Genomic DNA, 11,073 nt, shown 5'->3' with positions numbered 1-11,073 from the left:
TCAATGTAAGCACTATGCAAAGGTCTAATGGTACTACAGATGGATAATATCTGTAAATATGTAAATAAATAATTAATTCTTTTTGCTAATCTGAGCTCTGGAATGTTTTAACCTCAGCTTCACTATTTAATTACATGTGTGACTTTGGCAATTACTTAACAGTTCTGTATTTGTTTTATTTTTTACAAAATAAGGTTAATGATTGAGAATTGAATGAGTTAATTCATTGAAAGAACAAAGAATAGTGCCTAATACATAATAAATACACAGAGAATGTTTCTATTTTTATATAATAAACTTGAGAAATGGGAACATATGGTTTCCTGACAATATCAGTTTACAGAAGTGCTTTATACACTTTAGCATGCATCGACACATCTTGTTACCAATATGAATTATTCCTACAATATGCTCCTGGGAACCTCAATCCAATAAACACTGGTGGGACACAGGAGACAGACACTTAAGACCAATTCAGATTTGCTCTTCCAAATAATCAGAAGCTGTTTCATCACTCAAGTCAGAGTAGCAATCTGTCATTCAAGTTCAAATCCCAATTTTGCTTAAAAACTATTGTACAACTTGATTAATTTAAAAAATTAAAATATACTTATGCTCATTTATCATATAATTTAATTATAATTGTTTCTTTTTTGAATTTTATTTTATTGTACTTTATTCTTTTTAAATTTTTGTATTGTTATTCAAGTACAATTTTCTCCAATTTCCACAACCATTCTGCCCCACCCCCGCCATCTCCACCTGCCACCCTCAAATCTACCCCTTTTGGTTTTGTCCATGTGTCCTTTATACATATCCCTTGATGGCCCTTTCTCTGTTTTCCTCCATTATCCCTCCCTGTTATCCCTTCTGGTTACTGTCAGTTTGTTCTTTATTTCAATGTTTCTGGTTATATTTTGCTTCCTTGTTGTTTTGTTGACTAGGTTCCACTAATAGGTGAGACTATGTAGTATTTGTCTTTCACCACCTGGCTTATTTCACTTAGTGTAATGCTCTCCAGTTCCATCCATGCTGTCACAAAGTGTAGGAGCTCCTTCTTTCTCTCTGCTGCATAGTATTCCATTGTAAATATACAATTTTATTTATTTTTATTTTTTAAATGATATTACTGTTTATACCATAGTCACATTGAAAACTGGCACATGGCAAAACTGCTCCATGACAGGCAGAACAGAGACCTGTCATGAAAAGCAATATAAGTGTGGGCTTCCAGAAAGTTTAAAGAGAGCAGTGCCACAATCGCACAAGGAGGTCTGCAGCGATCACAGATGACACCGCTGGTAAATGGGTGGGTGGGAAGGGTGCTCCTGCAGCAGCTGGCCTGAGACCACTGCTGGTTCCTAAGGGGAACTTCCTAATGTGCTGGGTAAGCCGATCACATGTAACACAGATGCAGGTGGAGTGGGGTGGTCTTCTGCAGCGTAAACTCGTTTATCAAAATCTCATCTCTGATAGAGGTTGCTAAATTAGGATTCTGAAAAGGTACTCCCATAAATAGACGTTCAGGGAAATTTTACCACCAGTGAAATTCTTAGGCTGAAAAATAAAGAGTTGCACAAACCAAACCTATACACCATGAACTAAAATGGTGCCATGTTAGGATTTCTGAAAGATCCAGAGCAGGAAAGACGACTATTTAAACAGAAGGTCCTCATCCTTCTCTTTAGCCAGGAGATTGGCAGGTTCCCTCACCTCTCCAGCTGCCCTCGGCTGTTCCAAGTCCTTCTCAGATTTTTCCTTGAGAATTTTTTTCTTCTCCTGTATTTTCTTTAACCGATAGAACTCTTTTCGTTCTCTCTCATCCAGCTCTGTTATGATATAGGCAAGGGTGTGTTCGATCCGGGGGGATGAGGACATGTTCAATGGCATTTACACGCCTGTTGGTTATCTTAATGGCTTCGTCCAAAGTAACAAAGGAAATCTGCAGTGAGGCCAGTTCCACCAGTAGTTCCACTTCTTGGGCGTAATTCCTCTTTTATTTAGCCAGATGTTCCCCACCTCGGGCTAAACTGGTCAGCTCATAACTGTCAGTTCCTTCGTGGTAGTGTTCAAACACTGGCAAAGTGACACCTGCTACATTATCTTTCTTTGCTGGAGTCTTCACTTGGGCTTTATTTACATTCTGGATGACCTTAGTGCTGAAGTCCCCTGCTGTGAACTTGGCCTCAGCAAGTGAAAAGGCAGCTTCTCTCATCACTTCCCCCATCAACATTTTAGTCTCTATGAGCTTCTTTAGGATCTGTCGAAATCGAAGAGTTAAGGCATCGGACTTTTTCTTCAGGAGGTTTCGACCTGTCTGTGTTCCTTTTAATTGAGCCTTCATGATGGTCTGTGCCATTCGTGAGGGAAAGATTTCAATTCGGTCTTTACTCAACATTCTGACGACCACTGTTCGCCTCAAGTTACCAGCCGGGCAATCTGGGCTGCCACAGCCCTGACCAATTCTTCCTGTACCAGAATCAGCTGGTTGTGTCACCTGACCCCCGGCTGTGCATCCTCCAGTTCCGCTTCCTGTTGGTACTGGGAATACACAGGTGAGGGTGGAGGAGGGGGAGGATGTAAATATACAATTTTAAATAAATTCCAAGGGAGTTTTGGGTCTCATCTCATATAATACTGTGTAAGTTTAAGGTGTACAATGGGTTGATTTGATTGCTACTATAGGATTAGCTAATACCTTTAACATGTCACATAATTACCATTATATTTTTCTAGAGAAGACATTGAAAGTCTTCTTTCTTCACAACTTTCAAGTATATAGTTGAAAGTACATTATTATTAACTTTAGTCAAATGCTGTTCACTAGATTCCCAGAATTTATCTTCTATATATATTTGTAATCCACACAATGTGTGATTTTTTGTGACTGGCTTCTTTCATTTAGCATAGTGTTTTCAAGTTTCCATCCATGTTATAGAATATCAGTATTTCTTTCCTTTTTTTTAGTGGCTGGAAAAATATACCATTGTGTGAATATTCCATATTTTTATCCACACATGAGTTGATAAACACTTGAGCTTTTCCCTTTCTTGTAGTATAAACAATGCTGCTTAAAATTTTATTTACAAGGTTTTGTGTTGATATATATTTTGAGATAACTCAGGTATTTGTCTCAGAGGGAGTGTTGTTGTTGTAACACTTGGTAACTCTATTTCATATTTTAAGGAAATACCAAACTGTTCTTTTAAATGTCTGCACCACTTCACATTCTGGGCAATAATATATAAGTGTTCCAGTCCTTCCACAGCCTCATTAGACATACAGCCAGTTTAGTGAATGTGACATGGTATCTCATTTTATTTCTGATTGCATTTTCAAATGACTGGTGACACTGAGCATCTTTCCATGTCCTCACTGGCCATTTTAATATCATGAAGGAGCGGTCCATATTCAGAAACTATGCATATTTTTCAGTTTGTGATACAACACCCATCCCACTGAGCCATACCAGGCAGGGCTACTATGCCCATTTTTCATTAGATTATTTGCCGACTCCTTGCCATAAATATTGATAAGCCATATCTGATACAAGATGCCTCATGTCATTCTTCCTCTTTAATCTAATTTAGTCAAAACTACCTTTCCAAATATTTCTAGCCTGGTGAGGAGATTTCATATTTCTTATACCTGACATGAATTGTCATATGTTTATTTAGCTGAATAACTTATAGGAAGAATGTCAGGCATATTTGGTATATAGAGATCTGATAATTTTCCATGTATGTTTATTGGCATTCTGCCTTGCCATAAACATTTTTCTTTTAGATAGAAAAATGATCACAGCACAAAGGTGGGTAGTTTCACCTTTTTTCAATTTATAAACAATGAGTTCAACTGTTCATATGAGAAAACACAAAAACAATTATTCTCCCACCAAATTATTACTGAATTGACTTTGAAGGTCTAAATTGAATTTCTCATTTTCTTTTTATTTGGTATTATTTTATGCCACATTCAAAAGAGTTCAAAACAGGATTATTGAGTTCCAGTTTGGTACAGAGTTTCTACAGAGCACTCTAATCTACTGTGCCCACTCTGAGAGAGAAAAGGGGTCTAGAATTCCAGCTACATCTTTGGTCTTCCTCATCCTGTATCTCAGAGATCCAAAGCAATTTAAGACCTACATTCACAGTAAAATTCTCTGTGGCTCCCAGAAATGTGAAGTATAAGAATTAATTTAATTCTGCTACATACTGCAGTATGCTTTTAGGAAAAACAGTGTCTAAAATTCTGAGTTGTTATATAGATTGTTCTGAAAAAGAACTGAGATAATTCCAACTACTTCCCTTTTTTATTTTTAGAGAGAGGAAAGGAGGGAGAGAGGGAGAAAAACATCAATGTGTGGTTGCTTTTCAAGTACCCTCCACTGAGGACCTGGCCTGCAACCCAGCAAGTGCCCTGACTTGGCATCAAACCAGCAACCCTTTGGTTCACAGCCCAGCACTCAATCCACTGAGCCACACCAACTAGGGAGATTCTAAGTACTTCTTAAAATTTTGCTTACTATTGTCTTCATTGACTTTATGGTTACTCCTTGTCAATTTAACATCAATCTATATTATTATACTTTTATATTAATTAATTCTAAATCCTTCGTGTACAGGTGCAATGCCTATCCCTCACTTTCCCCCACACAAACACACACACATCCAGAAGCCTATTATCTGCCAAGTGTTTCAGAACCTGATTTATGCATAGTATGAGTTGAGCCTGTAAGGGATTAAACAATTTAATGGCACTCAGTTATAGTGAACATATGTCACTTCAGTATACCCTTATCTTTTCTTTTCTTTTCTTTTCTTTCCTTCTTTTCTTTTCTTCTCTTCTCTTCTTTCTCTTTTCTTTTCTTTTCTTTTCTTTTCTTTTCTTTTCTTTTCTTTTTCTTCCTTCCTCCCTTCCTTCCTCCCTCCCTCCCTTCCTTCCTTCTAGATAACAGCCTAGAACTGCCTTTTGCCCTGAGCAAACTGTAGCAAAGACCTATTTGTACTGTCTCTTGGTTCACCAAATTATATCTAGATTAGAACCTATAGTACTCAGTTATTCTTAACTCTCCAAAGAGAAGTTCCATAAACACTGATCTGTATCAGTGACTTTGCCAAATTAGGATCATAGAATATTCTGCAAATGATTTAATGATTTTCTGTTCCTATGGCATTTACAACTTCAAATCATTCTTATTATTTAATTATTTGATTCAGTCTTATAGTAATTGATATGACTACCTTATGGCTCTCTTAGTAGATCAGATGAATGACCTCAAGAGTAGGGCCCTTTGTGTGTTCCCTCAGTCTTGGCAAGGCTCATTCCCTCAGAACCCACAGTAGGACATCTTCCATTTACTAGGAACAGTGATTTAAGAATGTGCAGGTGACTGGCTGCACAATAGTTAGGCTGAGAGCTGATGAGCACAGGCTTTCTAAAAATCTTTTCAAATTACCACCTACATACATTGGTGTTAATGGTTGTGCAAGTGTGTCTTTTACAACCACTCTGCTTAGACTAAGGGAATTTTCAATACTTTGAGGAAAATATTTTTATCTATATTAAGAATAATTACTTTCATACCTATGTTCTAGCTCTGCCTCTCGGCAAACCCTCAAAAAATGAGCTACTCTGCATTTGTTTCTTAGTGCAAAGAAACACAAATTCTCAGCAACACATGGTAACTTTGGGCAATATGTAGAATCGAAAGTGGAAAATACATAAAACTGCAAGATGAGTGCACTCTCTCATCCACACACTATAACCCATCCCTAATGACTCATTTTTCTCCATATAAATTGAGGAATGTGACAGGGCATGGAAAGCTTTTCCCTCACAAGGAAAAAAAATACCTGCCAAAATATGCTAATCATATTAGGCTAATGCATCCATTCATAGCACACCATTTTTTGTCTATACTAGAAATCTGCCTCTTTATTGCTACCATGCAACTAAGAGATAAAAATGAAGAATTTTTAATAAAATGTTTTATCCTTACTTTGCTGGAAAGGACTGGGTGGACTTTGCAACTACGAATTCAGAACCAAAGTATATAAATAAGAATTTAAATAAATAAAATCTTTAAAAAAAAGAATTTAGAATTTGCTGTGTATATTAACTTTGTAATGCTTTTATTAGTCCACTAGATTATTGCTAGCCAGAAGTTATACTAGGAATGAAAATATTTGTTTTTTCTGGCCATAAATATTGCAGTCCCCTTATTTTGCATGAGTAAGGCTTTCATATTTTATCTGTTTTCCTAAAACACTTGCCCTGAGAACCAAGGATTAAATAGAAAATATTCTGTCTATGTCTCTTCATTCTCTTCTACACAGAGAATCTTCTTTGATTTCAACTCTAAAGCTGATTCCTTTTATTATTTTGTTAAACTCCTAGTCTATACTCTAATCAGGTTTTATAAAACTGTACTCCTTCATTAACATTATGTATGTGTGCACCAATGCAGAGCTAATGGACTAGGCTGAGTCAGATCCCCATATATTTTTATGTTTTTTCCCTTCCATCTGTCTTCATTTCAGATTGAAACTCCCTTTACTTAGCCAATTTTTTAAGTGAACTTCATAAATTTCTTCATGTAAAGCACAAGCAGCAAAATTTATTTAAAGCGGAAAAGTTTTTCTCCCAATGCACTTCTGTAGATTTTGCTGTAAAGGGAAATGAGTTTTGAAGAGGCAGGCTGCTTTGCTCAGAAAGAAAATTAAATTCTTGAGTCACCATATGTACCGCACACTTGCCTTCCATGTGGTTTCTACCTATGTTATCATCACTCAGCCCTGGAAAAGCTTGGGGGCAAAGCAAGGTCAGGAAGGTATGAGGAGGACAACAAAAATTGAGATGAACTGAAAATGACTTAATTTCCATACATATTTCATCCCAAGAGCAAGCGCAAGGAGAAAAGAGCTCACTTATCTTCTTTTTTACCAAAGCTTTCCCTACAGTCACACTTTAGTTAGGTGAGAATAAAATAGGCTTCTGCATTGAGTTCAGTTAACTTTTTCAGATCTGTTATCACAAAGAATTTTCTAATGTCATTGGCTCATTTGTCAATTGAGATACCAAACAATAATATCAGGGAATGAAGAACATTTTACAATTAGTTATCAGAGCTTGTGACATTTGTGTCATTTATTCCTTGGGGGAAAAACACCAAAACAGATTCGTTTCATTATAATTAATGAGTAAAAAGTTGGCTTAGAGGTTAACTGATCTGAACAAATCTAGAAACAATCAATGAGTAGTTAACATAGGTTTTCAGGTTGCAAACCCATGTTATTCCCAATAGATCAAACTGTTTTGAAAGATGCCCTTGTATTTCTTTGTATGGAGAAGTATTTGTCTATGTACTAGACCATGGAAGGTCTTTCCTGAAGCCCCTCAGGGCATAAGGAGTACTCATTAGTGAGTTAACTGCTTAGGGCTCCTCTTTACTTGAGAACTTGTGGCAGAATATTGTGCATCTAGGGTTGAGGCATACTTTGTTTTCAATTTTAACATTTTTAATTAAAAGTTAATATGTATATAACCATTATAGACACTACAAATAAACAAAAATAAGAAATTAAAAATATCCATAACTCTGCATGGGTACTCTTTTGGTTAACCTTTTCAAAAAATAATTTTAGAGTTTTTTTAAAGAGTAGCACAAATAGTAATGAGAGTTCCCATACATTCTCAGCTAATTTTCCTGAATGTTACCATCTTCTGTAATCATAGTATTACTATCAAAACCAGAAAACTAACACTAGCCAATACTATTGACTAAAAATCAGATTTTTTTTCAATTTTATTTTTCATTTACAGTTTGCATGCTACTACACTGAGTTTTCTGCTAATGACTTTTTGTTACCCCAGATTCTGATCAGGGATCTTGCACTGCATTATTTTCATGTCTCCCTAGTCTCCTCAAATCTGTGACAGTTCCTCTGTCATGAACTAGACCCTTGTAAGAACACCGATTAAGAGCCTCGGTTTTGGTTTAACAGATACTTTCTCAAGATGAGGATGAGGTAATAAGATTTGGGCAATAACATGACAGAAATGAATGCCCTCCCTAGTTCATCACTGTTCATATCTTATTACTGGAAAGTTAATCTTGATTTATTGATTAAAGTGCTATCTGTTAGGCTTCTTTAGATAGAAAGTTACTATCTTCCATTTGTAATTGATATGTATGTTGGGGAACATTACTTTGAGACTATGCAAATACTAGCTTCTGTCAAAAATAGGCTCACTAACTATAGTCATCATTTGTGGATTTTTTATTGCATTTCCTTCCATTGCCATTAAGTCCTCTTATAACCCCTTCATTTCTCTCAATCAACACACTCTTGTCCATGTCCATGAGTCCTTTTTACTTTTTTTTCTTTTGTTTTCTTTAATCTTTACTTTTTGTTCAGGTATATCCATCTCCATTTTCCTGCCAAAACTTTCCACCAACACACACCCCTGCACCACCCACCCTCAATCCTACCTCCTTTTGGCTTTGTCCGTGGAATATTTATACTTGTTCATTGATCACCTTCCCTTTCTATCCCCCATTATGCCCTTCTCCCCTCATCTCTGGTAACTGTTGGTTTGTTCTTTATTTCCATGTCTCTGGTTATATTGCACTTGTTTATTTGTTTTGATTAGTTCCACTTACAGGTGAAATCATATGGTATTTGATTTTCACTGCCCAGCTTATTGCACTTAGCATAATGCTCTCCAGATCCTTCCAGGATGTTGTGAATGGTAGGAGATCATTCTTTGTTTCTGCTGCATAGTATTCTATTGTATAACTGTACCATGGTTTTTTGATCCGCTCATTTACTGATGGGCATTTAGGATGCTTCCAACACTTTGTTATTGTGAGTTGTGCTGCTACAGACATTGGGGTTCATAGGTTCTTTTGAATTACTTTTTCAGGATTCTTAGTGTATAATCCCAGCAGTGGAATTGCTGGGTCAAAAGGCAATTCTATTTTTAGTTTCTTGAGAAAATTCCAAATTGTTTTCACAGTGCCTGCACCAGTTTGCATTCCTACCAACAGTGCACTATAGTTCCCTTTTCTCCACAATCTCACCAGCACTTGTTGTTTGCTAATTTGTTTATGATGGCCATTCTGACCAGTGTGAAGTAGTATCTTACTGTGGTTTTAATTTTCACCTCTCTAAGCTGGTGATGTTGAGCATCCTTTCATATATCTCTAGTCTGTCTGTATGTTTTCCTTGAAGAAGTGTCTGTTTAGGTCCTTTCCCCATTTTTTAAATTGTGTTGTTTATCTTCCTGGAATGGAGTGGTGTAAGTTCTTTATATACTTGGAGATCAAACCCTTGTCCAAGGTATTATTCACAAACATGTATTTTCCATATAGTTGGTTCCCTTTTCATTTTGCTGATGTTTTCTTCAGCCATGCAGAAGATGTTATTTTGACGAAGTCCCATTTATGTACACTTTCCTTTATTCCCCTTGTTCTAGGGGATATATGGTGAAAATATTGCTGCATGGAATATCTGAAACTTTCCTGCTTATGTTCTCCTCTAGAACTTTTATGACATCATGACTTATATTTAAGTCTTTTATCCATCTTGAGTTTATTTTTGGGTATGGTGTAAGTTGGTAGTTGAGTTTCGTGGGTTTTTTTTTTTTTTTTTTTTTTTTTTTTGCATGTAGTTCTCCAGATCTCCCTACACCATTTGCTGAAGAGGCTATTTTTATTCCACTATATGCTTCTACCCCCTTTATTAAATATTAATTGACCATAGAGACATCAGTTTATTTCTATTCTGTTTATCGATTTAGCTCTCTATTCTGTTATATTGACCTATGTGTCTGTTCTTATGCCAGTAGAGATTATTTTGATTACCATGGCCTTGTAATATAGTTTGATGTCAGATATTGTGATCCATCCTACTTTGTTCTTCTTTTGCAAAAATTGCTGTGGCTATTCAGAGTTGTTTATGGTTCCACATAAATTTTTCAAATGTTTGTTCTATATCTGTGAAATATGTTATTGACATTTTAATAGGGATAGCATTGGATCTATAATTGCTTTGGGTAGTATGGGCATTTTGGTGATGTTAATTCTTTCAATCCATTAACACAATGTATGCTTCCATTTGTTTGTGTCTTCTTGTATATTTTTCTGAATAGAGGTCTTTTACCTCCTTGGTTAGATTTTTGCCTAGATACTTTATTTTTCTTGTACTGATAAAATAATATTATTTTTCTGGTTTCTGTTTCTGATATTTCATTGTTGGCATACAAAAATGTCTTTGATTTCTGAAAATTTACATTGTATCCTGCTGTTTTGCCAAATTCCCTTATTAGGTTGAGTAGGTTTTGGTGGAGTCTACAGGGTTTTCTATGTACACTATCATGTCATCTGCAAACAATGACAGTTTTACTCCTCTTTTCCAATTTGGATGCCTTTTATTTCTTTTTCGTGTCTGATCACAGTGTCTAGGACTTCTAATACTATGTTGAACAGACGTGATGAAAGCATACATCCTTGTCTTGTTCTTGATCTTAGTAAGAAAGCTTTTAGTTTTTGCCCATTCAATATGATCTTGGTTGTACATTTATTATATATGACCTCTGTTTTGTCAGAGTATGACCCCTCTAATCCCACTTTGCTGAGTGTTCTTATCATAATGGGTGCTGTACCTTATGAAATGCTTTTTTCCATTTCTATTGATATGATCATGTGATTTTTGTCATTGCTCTTGTTTATGTGAAGTATTATGTTTATTGATTTGAAAATATTGTACCATTCTTGCATCCCTGGGTTGAATCCCATTTGATCATGGTGTATGCCTTTTTTAATGTATTGCTGGATGTTGTTTGCCAATATTTTGTTGAGGAGTTTTGTATCTACATTCATCAGCAATATTGGTCTGTAGTTTTTTTTTTTTTCTTTATTGTGTCTTTATCTGGTTTTGGTATCAGGATAATGCTGGCTTCACTAGATGAGTTTGGGGTGTTCCTTTTTCTTGGATTTTTTGGAACATTCTGTGAAGGATAGGGGTTAGCCCTTCCTTAAATGTTTTGTGAAATTCTCCTGTGGAACCA

At 35.9% G+C, this 11,073-nt stretch overlaps 1 pseudogene; it reads right to left on the bottom strand.

Moving 5' to 3' along the window:
• Positions 1-1,112: 1,112 nt before the first annotated feature.
• LOC114501748 lies at positions 1,113-7,961 on the bottom strand (annotated as a pseudogene).
• Positions 7,962-11,073: the final 3,112 nt, after the last annotated feature.

The sequence above is a fragment of the Phyllostomus discolor genome, chromosome 7 (genome assembly GCF_004126475.2).
Source record: "Phyllostomus discolor isolate MPI-MPIP mPhyDis1 chromosome 7, mPhyDis1.pri.v3, whole genome shotgun sequence".
In the NCBI taxonomy this organism is placed as follows: Eukaryota; Metazoa; Chordata; class Mammalia; order Chiroptera; family Phyllostomidae; genus Phyllostomus; species Phyllostomus discolor.
The sequence above is the reverse complement of the archived record's forward strand: the minus strand, read 5'-3'. Positions and strand labels throughout refer to the sequence as shown.